Source organism: Sapajus apella, unplaced genomic scaffold (assembly GCF_009761245.1).
Source record: "Sapajus apella isolate SASKATOON/1434 unplaced genomic scaffold, GSC_monkey_1.0 scaffold66, whole genome shotgun sequence".
Lineage (NCBI taxonomy): Eukaryota > Metazoa > Chordata > Mammalia > Primates > Cebidae > Sapajus > Sapajus apella.
Genome location: NW_022437006.1, coordinates 3,336,422 through 3,347,900, shown reverse-complemented (window position 1 = coordinate 3,347,900; position 11,479 = coordinate 3,336,422). Strand labels below are relative to the sequence as shown.

General features: G+C 36.6%; 1 non-coding gene across 1 annotated transcript; it reads left to right on the top strand.

Annotated features, from left to right (window-relative positions):
* Positions 1-9,359: 9,359 nt before the first annotated feature.
* Positions 9,360-9,500, top strand: LOC116530423. The gene has a single exon (XR_004259986.1). It is a non-coding gene; the product is annotated as a U4 spliceosomal RNA (small nuclear RNA).
* The last annotated feature ends 1,979 nt before the right edge of the window (positions 9,501-11,479 follow it).

Sequence of the window (11,479 nt, the reverse complement as noted above, 5' to 3'; positions counted from 1 at the left end):
TTTGATAGGAATAGCGTTGAATCTACAAATTGGACAGTATCTCCATTTTAACAATATTGAGTCATCTTATCCATGATCATGGAATGTTCTTCCATTTTTTGGTATCATTTCTGATTACTTTGCACAGTGTTTTGTAAATCTCATTGTAGAGATCTTTCACCTCCCTGGTTAGCTGCATTTATAGGTATTTTATTCTTTTTGTGGCTATTGTGAATGGGAATGCATCCTTAATTTGGCTCTCAGCTTTAATGTTGTTGGTGTACTGGAATGCTACTGACTTTTGTACACTGATTTTGTATCCTAAAACTTGCTGAAGCTGTTGATTGATCAAGGAGCTTTGAGACAGAGACAGAGACTATAGACTATAGAATAATAACCTGCAGCTCCATACATGTTGCTGCAAATGACATGATCTCATTCTTTTTATTTTTATTTTTTTAAATTTTTATTTTTTTGTTTTTCTGATGCTTTTCATCATCACAGAACACACCACCTGTAATGTGTGCAAATAGGAAATGAGCGGTGGAAGGAGAGGAAGTTCAATTGGGAAAGGCTGAATGGTCACCTCATTTCTTTTCTTCCTTCTTATCCTTTTGATTCATGGCCAGGATCATCATGAGTTTTCTGAAGAGAGTAACAAAATCTAAGAAGATGTCAATGCAGTGCCAGATATAATCTTTATCTCCATTTTCAGCCTTTTCAATTATGAATTGAGTATCAAAAAGGACAGAGGCACACATGATCACCCGTCCCACATACAGATTTTCCTGGAAAAGCCAAATGGATCCAAAGAAAACATTCCCCAGGGAAGACAAAAGCAATAGGCACAGGGCTGACATCAAGATGCCTCCCAGAAAGAAGTAGCTATGGCACTTGGCATAGAGGCATAGGTTTTCTTTCTTTTCTTTTCTCCCCATGGGACATTTACTGAACAATTGCAATTAACATCACCACATCCATCCTTGAATCATCTTTCTGTAACAACTGTTTTCTTTTCAAGCAACATTCACTTAGAGACTTTGGATTGGACAGGGATTCAGTTAATGCTTCCCTCATTACATAAGCCAAAGAGGTAGCAGTCAGAATAAAAGGAAATATTCCAGGAAGCCCGTATCCCCAGAACTCCATCTCAACTGCCATTAACAGAAGGAAACCAGCACTTGGAAAAACAAGCAAACCTTGAAGGAGTGAAATGTTATGTGTGTACACACATTTCTTTGCTTTCATAAAATCCCAGACAGCACTGAGACTTGGGCCTACACGTGGTTTTGTCCACATATTGATAGGCTGTTTGATAACTGATTCTACACAGAGGGAAAAAAATCACCTTGTTTGTTCTTTTGACTGACAACTTGATTAGAAATAATTTACATTTCAATTAAAAAAGAGCTATTAAATAAAAGGTGTGAAAAGCAAAGTACCTCAACATAATTAAGAAGAAACATGGAATACATGCCTTAGACAAATATTAGCCTAACTCTCATCAATTTGCTATGAATGACTATGGGGTTTTCTATCTGCAGAATCGTATTTTCTGAAACAGGAATAGTTTGGCTTTCTCTCTTCCTATTTGGATGTTTTTTATTTCTTTCTCTTACCTGATTTCTCTGGCTAGGATTTTGAACACTATGTTGACTAGGAGTGGTAAGAGAAGCCATCCTGTTTTATTCCATTTTTCAGGGAGAATGCTTCCAGCTTTTGCCCGTTTAGCATGATGTTGGCTATGAATTTGTCATGGATGACTCTTAGTATTTTGAGGTATGTTCCCTCAGTGCCTAGTATGAAGATTTTTACCATGAAGGGATGTCAAATTTTATCAAAAGCCTTTTCTGCATCTATTGAGATGATCATGTGGTTTCTGTTTTTAGTTCTGTTTCTGTGGTGAATCACGTTTATTGATTTGTGTATGATGAATCAACCTTGCGTCCCAAGATTAAAGCCTATTTTACTGTGGTGGATTAGCTTTTTGTTGTGCTTCTCCCTGTCAGGTAAAGTGTCTGTCTCGTGCTGCCAGGATTCCTGTTCAACTCATCCCCACTTCAGCCATTGTTGGGGACCAGGAATGAGTCCCAGTGCATAGTAGCTTCGTGTGGGCTTCCCAGTTTACTCCCGCCTTACCCCAGCATCTGAGTCCTTCCTCCATTTGCTTGGAGTAGGTGTCATCTTGCCTTGAAGCCTTGCAATAGAGATTTAGTCATTGCAGTATGGAAGTAAAATTATAAGTACCCAAAGTAAAAAGGTAGTATTCTTTTTAGCCAAAGTCTTGTGATAAACAATAATCCCACAAAACTTATCTACAAATGTTATAGTGGTGAATTAACAATTTAGAAATTATTGCTGGTGAATTAGATTTTGCTATTTTATTAAAGATATGGAAAACAATCAACAAGACAAAACCAATTTTTGCTGACTATAAACTACAAATGTGACATGCTTACAATATTAAAATTGAAAGCATATAAGAATTATAAAAATAATTGAGTTATAAAGTTTTCATTATATGCTAAATTATAGGAAGGCATACACATTTATTAAATGATTGTGTGATAAAACTTGATGTTGATATAAGGTAGATTTGAGCTGATATTTAGTGGTTAAATGCAGGTCTTATGAATATTGCTTTGGATTCATCTCATAAAATTTTATCCTCTAGGAAAACCCTTTGAAGTTATAAAAGATCATAATTTCTCCATAAAATAATAATTACACACAGCCACAGACATAAACAAAATTATACCTATATAAAAATAAAAATATAAAGAGTTAAAACCCAATGTGTTCTTTAGTTCAGCTGGATTAAAGAAGTATTTAAACTTTTAATTATGAATTATTATCAGAGGCTACAGAAAAAGCTGATAATAATGAAAACATCAGAGCAACATGCTTCCTAAATTTGTATGAGAAGTTAGCCTATAAACCAATATTTCAAAGTATATTGCAGCAACAGACAAACCATATTATATTTAATAATTCTGAACAAACATTTCCCTGATCTATTAGATGCTGAATTTGTATACTGCTAAGAGGCAGTTTATAGTATGGCTCCACAAGAAGTTACCTTTCTTCTTGGCTGAAAGAGATTTAACTGTGTTTCAGTGTCATCACTCAGACTTTGTGACCTATCTCTCTTTGGGAAGAAAACATGAAAATTATGGAATGATCTGTAATTTTGAAATAATCTGAAATATTTCTCTGATTTCTATGCACACATATTGCTGACCCTTTCAAACACTTTAGGGACCTTATTTAAATGCAAAAGTAACTTCTAGTCTTACAGTGATAGAAATGAACTGTTAGTAACATTATTGTTGCCATCAAATATATATTTACAATAATCCATTATTGTGACAACAATTAAAATGTATGGAGAAAAAAATATTAAACAATTGTTGGCTTCCCCCCAGAAAAATCAAGGAAATAATTGACACCTGATAAATTTGCACGTCAAGTAACAAAGCCTTCCTTCCTTCTTTAATAAGAACAAGGGAGAGTGTTGTGATTTCTCATTCAAAACTACAGATCAGATACCCATTGATACTTTGTTCTGCCATTTTTATGATGGTGTAAATATAAGTTTATTCATGTCTAAGTTTTCTGTTGGCTTTATTCTACCCTCATTTGATTTTCTGTAGAACAGATCTGGATGGCCTCAGTTAATCTGTACAGTCACTTGAGGATGGCGTTGAAATGGGAAAGGTTCCCCTGCTGCCCCACAGGACGTGCGACGGCGGGGAGAGTGGCTTGCTTCTTGAGTGCCTGCTGCTCAAACCTTTAAGGGATCATACAGAGGGGCAGGCTGTGGGGCTTTGACGCCATGACAGCATCTAGGGGTGCATATTTACAGCTCCTGAAGCCCCAGTGGGCGTGTGTTACCGTGTGCTCTTTTAGTTTTGCCATCTATAGGCAGCTTGTATTAACCAGCTTAGTTAGATAGACCCTCTCCCTTGTCGCAAGGACAGAGGGCTTTCTGTATCCTGGGTCCTTGCCTTGGTGTACCAGAAGACTTGAATCACACCTGGGTTTGGAGAATGAGTGCAAGGTTTTATTGAGTGGAAGTAGCTCTCAGCAGATGGGGGACCCAGAAGGGAAATGGTTTTCCCCTGGAGTCTGGCAGCTCAGCAGCCTGTGTGCTCCTCCCACCGCCCCAGCAAACTCCATGTTGCTTTGCTGGTCAGTGGCCTGTCAGCATGCTGGTGCCTCTCTGTGCATTCCTCTCAGTGTCTAGCAGCTTGTGTGTTCCTCCCCTGAAGTGGTCCTCTCCACATGCAGCTACTTCTCTCTCTCTCTCTCTTGCTAGGGCCTTGGGTTTTTATGGCCACAGGACGGGGAATGTGGCAGGCCAGGGTGGTCTTGGGAAATGCAACATTTGACCATGAAATGCCTGTCCTCACCTAGGTCTTGTTCCCTAGCCAGGAACCAAGCCCTCCTCTATTGGGCACTTCCCTTCCCCACTTCTGTACCATTTAAAGGGACCACTCTCTTCCCTTCCCAGCACTTCCATATCAGCACAACACTCAATCAGAAGATATTTATTTGTGAAAGTGAATAAACATAGCTTATAACCAATGATCACTTGCATAATTATGCTCCAATTAACAATATAATAAGAGGCATGGAGAATAAAATAGAAGTACAAGTCCTCAAATCAATGAAGTAGAGGAGCTAAACTTAACTAACATGAAAGAATTGGAGAAAAATATAGAACGATACTGCTAAATTATAAACCATAACATAGATTACGCATAGTGTAGAAATTTTCAGAAGAAAGAGATCAGTGTAGGCTGACAGGAGTATTTTATGAAGGGGCACAGAACTAGAACTGAATTCCAAAGGCTGTTTAGAATTCAGTTTGGTAGAAGAAAAAAAAAATAGTGTAGCTATTTAACACTGTTTCGAGTAGATGTAAAAATACAAATTTATATATTTTCAAGGAACATATATTCAAAACAATTTTTATTATATAGTGGATTACTTATATATGTCCAAATGTAAGTGTTTTTCACATCATCACTCAGAAAATGCTTGTATTATATTTATTTATAAAATTTCTTATAGGCACTGTTTTAATTATTTTATTTGAAAAATAAAGCACTATGGGAGGAAAATATGGTATCCTAAAAATAACTTCAATCAATGCTTGCTCTCAGAGACCACCAGATAAAATTTAGAGAAATAGAAGCAAAAATATTGGCATATGGTTAGTAATTATTCCTGATGTAAGACATCATAATTCTAAACATTCCATGTCACTATACATAGTAACATTGTAGAAATTATAAATAGTAGCCCATTGAACTAATTTTTCTAATAAAGTCTTAGTGTTATGTAAAAGACAAATGCAGCTTAAGATAGAATTTCCAGGGATGAAATTGTATATCATTTCCCAAATGGCTTTATCTCTAACAGCTTAGATGGAAATGAAAATATATATTCTGGGAAAATGTGTTGAGTATCTCAAAGTTTATTTGGTATTGATAAGAGGTTTGATATCAAAGACATATGTTTGGATAAAATGATTTTCAAGGTAGAAAAGTGATATCAACTAATAGAATGTAATTCTGATTAATGTTATAAGTATATATTTGTTATTTCATGTGGCACATGTTACTTATTTTAAGTGGCTCTTCTAGTTGGGAAAATTTAGACTGTCTTACGCTCAATATCATTTTCTGTGAAGGCTTATGTGGCATTCTATTGGTGACTCCAATAAATGTTGCTAGACCACTTCAAGGATGGAACCAAGGCCTATGGAATAAGTTATTTATTTATTTATTTTTTTTGAGATGGAGTTTCGCTCTTGTTACCCAGGCTGGAGTGCAATGGCGCGATCTCGGCTCACCGCAACCTCCGCCTCCTGGGTTCAGGCAATTCTCCTGCCTCAGCCTCCTGAGTAGCTGGGATTACAGGCACGCACCACCATGCCCAGCTAATTTTTTGTATTTTTAGTAGAGACGGGGTTTCACCTTGTTGACCAGGATGGTCTCGATCTCTTGACCTCGTGATCCACCCACCTCGGCCTCCCAAAGTGCTGGGATTACAGGCTTGAGCCACCGCGCCCGGCCGGAATAAGTTATTTTTAATGCCAGTTTCTTTATTTAGTGAGCAGATCATTATTACCAAATAATTTATTGACCTAATTTAATTCTACCTTTTTGTCTAGTTCAGTTACATGTCACTGAGGTGGTCAGGATCACTTGGTCTTCCAGATCCGTGATCTCCAATCTTCTTGTCACTAAGGACCAGTTTTGTGGAAGACAATTTTTCTATGGATGGGAGGTGCTGGGGAGGGTTGAGGGGGATTGGGGGTGGTTTGAGGATGAAACCGTTCCACCTCAGATCATCAGGCATTAGAGTCTCATAAGGAGCGTGCAACCTAGATCCATCTCTTGCATGTGCAGTTCACAATAGGGTTCATGCTGCTATGTTGCCACTTGTCTGACAGGAGGTGGAGCTCAGGTAGTAATGCTCACTTGCCCGCATTCGCCTCCTGCTGTGTGGCCTGGTTCCTAACAGACCATGGACTGGTACCAGTCCATAGCCCAGGAACTGGGGACCTCTGTGCTAAATATCACTCATCTAAATATCTCTGTTATCCAGCATATCCTTTACAAGTAGATTATTCACTTCAGCAATTCTTTTAGGAAGAAATAAACTGTGGACACATTTTTGTCAAATTTACTGAGAATTGACTCTGGCATAAAAAAATGAAGCAACATTATCTGTGAAACAGAAGGATTTTCATTGAACATGTTTGTGAATTGCCCAACTCACAAAGCCAGAATATGAATGAAGTATGTTACTTGCAATTAATGTTACCATTTCTCCAGTAGCAACAATGATATTTAGAGGTAATTGTTTTGGAAAGAACAGATTATCTAGTATCCAGAATGACAACTTGATTGATTACATCAATAATTTTCCAAATATATTTTACAATACTGCTTAAGGATTTCTGCAAATGATGTAATAAAATTTAGTTTTAAAATGTTAAGCCGTAGTTGAAACAATAATGTAAAGCACTATGTGATGTACACATATGTAGCAAATATTAGCATGTTAGATGATAAAGTATTAACATGCGTTCTCATTTATTGAATTAAAAAATCAAAATGTAATATAAATGGGAATATATAAAATGATGTATACTGTGCTGGTAAAAGAGTACTTTTATCTGTTTAATATATTTGTGTTCCATGTATGATTTCTGTGTAATGTGTACTGAAGAAAGTGAAAACCTAGAAAAGTAAGCAGAATCAGAAAGCTGGTTTTTACCTTGAATTGTTTTCTAAACCTGAGTGAACTTGAGTTTAATTTTTCCTGACATGCTGGGCGTAAATGAAATGAAGCAAAAATGTAAGCCTATCCAGTGTGAAAGATCAATGTTCAAAACGCTTTTGTATAAATATAGGACTTCAAGTGGCTACACACTCAGAATAAAAGTGAACAAGAAAAGGCCTCCAGGAAACTGACAGCAAAATTACCTGTCTTCAGACTTGGCACTGAATAAAGTGGGAAAATGTGTATCTGTGAGAATGCAGAATTGCAAGTTCTCCATTAGTTTTGCAGCTCACAATTCACAGTACTTGGGTGGTTAAAAAAACAACAACCCAAAGTTAATATCTTTTAAAACTAGAATTTGTGATTGGTAGAGCCTGTAGTCATTTGGCAGAACAAATACATGTCTTCTCTGAGGAAGCCAACTTTAAACCAGGTCTCATCAAATTCTCAGAGGTAAAGAGATTCAAGAAACATGAAGTTGCAGAAAGAAAACAAATCACAGATTATTCAAGGAAATAAAACAGTATGAGTGAGAAAAATCAGAAAAAAAAAAGACTAAAGAATAAAATTGACCAAAACTGTAGATATTGGAAATATATTTAATATATTTGAAAACATAAAGAGAATCAGAAATCTAAAATATTTGAAAAAAACAAAACTCCTGGAAAAGAAGATGCATTTAATAGCATAGGAAATCCATTTCAGGAAAGAATTAGAGTACTGTAGATGTCTAGAAGGTATTCAGACTAAGCCCGGAGACATGGAATGGAAAATATGAAAGAGAGGTTGGCCGGAAGGAGAAGAGAGTGGAATGGTCTAGCATACGTTTAACTGTTGCTTTGAGATGAGAGGAATCATAAGGAAGACACACTGAAAAGATAGTGAATGAGAATTTTTAAGAATTTATGAAACACACCAAACCATAGATTAAGGCATTCTAGTTACCCCAAGCAGGATAAATATAAGAAAAATCTACAAAATTTATACGAAGACACCTCTTAGTGAATCTGAAAATGACAAAAGGTAAAAGTTTAAAAGCAAGCAGAAAGGAATATATGTGTGTGTGTGTGTGTGTGTGTGTTTGTGTGTCTGTGTGTGTATGCGTGTATATATATAAAATCTACCTACCTACATACCTACGAATCTATATAGATGGCCTTCAAAGTACTGTATCTACTATTAGACTTCAAACTGCTTTGCATTGGCCACAATGGAAAACAGAATACTGTGAAGTCATCTTTACAATAAGCTAAGAGAAAAATAACTGTCATCTAGATTTCTATTCCCAATAACATATTTCGAAGTAAGGTAATATTTAAAAAACAAAAAACAAAGATGGCTTGCCACAATAAGATCTTCACACACAAAGAAGTTTCTGCTTTAGTTCAAGTTTATTTCAGGCAGGAGGAAAGATATCCCATATGGAAGCTGTAAGTAACAAGAAGGGATGATAATCAAAGAAAATGTGAATAATTCTAAACAATTACTGACTGTATAATAGCAATCATATATATTTTTAAAATGTAAAACATATACATTAAAACCAAAATACATGAAAAAAAAAGATATTTTAGGAAGGGTCATCAGAATTAAAGATTCTTTTTCAGAAGTCAGTAAAAACACTTAATAAAAAATGTTGTTATATTTGCCTGTGCCAACTTCTGGAGTGAGCACTCAAGAAAAGAAATGAAGTTATGACTTCATTCTCAGTTTACTGTCCACTGCACTTGCCTAGGCTACTGGATACTGGATTCTGTGGTGGTGGTGGTGGTTTTTGAGAGGGAGTCTTGCTCTGTTGCCCAGGCTGCAGTGTAGTGGCACTATCTCAACTCTGCAACCTCTCCCGGGTTTAAGCAATTCTCTGCCTCAGCCTCCTGGGTACTTGGGATTATACGCACGTGCCACCACACCCAGCTAAATTTGTTTTTTTGTATTTTTAGTAATGTGTACTGAAGAAGGTGAAAATCTAGAAAAGTATGGGGTTTCACCATGTTGGACAGGCTGGTCTTGAACTCCTGACCTTGTGTTGTACCCACCTTGGCCTCCCAAAGTGCTGGGATTCTGTTTTTAAGACTGGTTATAGCTTTGCACAGTGGCAGTATCGTAGCCAATGAGGTTTATCTGAAGAGCCATTATTGCTAATTGAAAACTTTTCCCAATACCCCGCCATGACAACTTTCAATATAGTCGGCATTGGCAATTTTTGACAGTCTGTATGTAGACTGAATTAAAAAAAAAAAAAAAAAAAAGACTTAAGATTTACATTTCCTAGCAGAGTCCAATATTATACAAGAATCAATTTCCATTGTCAGATTCTGACTACCATTGATCAGAGGAAATTGAAGTAAGTAAATGCTATCTATCACTAACTCTGGTTTTCACAGGACAGTTCCTGTAATGCTTGGTGAGTGAAGATAGGAATAGCATAGAAATACACACTAGTTTTCTGTTATCTGTTTGACAAAATGGTGGTGCTTTTTAATATTCTAGCGAATAGAATTTACAAATGCTGAACTTTTTGTAGTGGATTCCTCAAATGCCTATTTTAATCAACACTAGTCCTTTGGGTAATTATTTATTCATACTTTTATATTTCTCTTTTAAATGGTCTGTTCCTCATTTGATGGAAAAGTGTGTGTGTGTTTGTACGTGTGTATGCTACATAAGCATTTAATCATCACCAAATTATCAGCAAATATCATATAATTTGTTCCTGAGAAGATTTTTAGAAGGTAGAAAGGATAGATATTAAACTTATTTCAAGAGTTGGAACTTCAGCCTAGAAGGGTGAAGTGACGAACACAAATCCACACAGCTAGTGATTGACAGGATTAAAAAACCCATCTGATTTCCAGCCAGATGTCTTTCCCACCAGTTAATGCTCACTTATAAATGAAAGTGTTTGGTCAAGTTAAAGACACAGAAGCTCTTTTTTGGGAAAATTGCATCGCAAAATTTGTATTTTCATTTTCTATTGCAGCATATATCTGCAGCAGACTCTGAATAAGGATTAAAAAAAGACTACTTGATACATCAGTGCAGAAAACAAAAATCTTTCTGTTAAAATTTTAAAAAAGAAGTACGTTTATTGGGAAATTTCCAGAATTCCCAAAATTTAGTAATATACTTACAGTGTTAGATTGTATGCATCATGTGACACATATGGATATGCATTTCCCATTCAATATTTGATGGTCGCATTATGGGATAAATAAAAATTTGAGGTCAAGTTATATTCCTACCTGTAGATTTACTTTCTCTCTTTCCTTTTTAACCTGTCAAAGAAATACTTTGGACCTCACAGTCAAGGACTAGAATTTGTATATACTTAAGCATCCATCTCAATTTTGTTTCTTTTATATATTACATGAATTTTCTGACATTGTCACTTTTAAAGTTTTATTGGTAATAGACTGGTCAAAATCTCACCCTATGAAGGAACTCATAGGGGTCCTCCAAACCCCGGGCTGCGGAGCGGTACCAGTCCGTGGCCTGTTAGGAACGGGTGGCACAGCAGAAGGTGAGCAGTGAACAAGCAAATGAAGCTTCATCTGTATTTACAGCCACTCTCCATCACTCACATTACTGCCTGAGCTCCACCTCCTGTCAGATCAATGGCAGCATTAGATTCTCATAGCAGCAAGTGTGAACCCTATTGTGAACTGCGCTTGTGAGGGATCTAGATTGTGAGAATCTAATGCCTGATAATCTGAAGTGGAACAGTTTCCTCCCAACACCATCCCCCACCTCACCCCATCTGTGGAAAAACTGTCTTCCACAACCTGGCCTCTGGTGCCAGAAAGGTTGGAAACCACTGCTTTAAAGGACTCTGATGAAAAAAAAGAAATGAACTGTGATGATCAGTATTATGCCCTCTTGCCAGGCACAGTGGCTCCCGCCTGTGATACCAGCATTTTGGGACCTTGAGGAGAGTGGATTGCTTGAGCCCAGGAATTTGAGACCAGTCTGGGCAACAAAGTGAGACCCTGTATCTTAAAAAAAAAGTTAAATTATTATGCACTCTTGCATTACAAAGCCAGCCTAAAGAAAGTCTACTCCATGGATGTTGTAGCACTTAAGATCAAATTAAGTTCTACATAATGAGAAGCCTTTTGAAACTAATTAATGTGGAGTTGATCTATGATAAAAGTATACCTTAAAAATCTATCTGTACATCAGAATTGTTTTTCTAAGTTGAAAA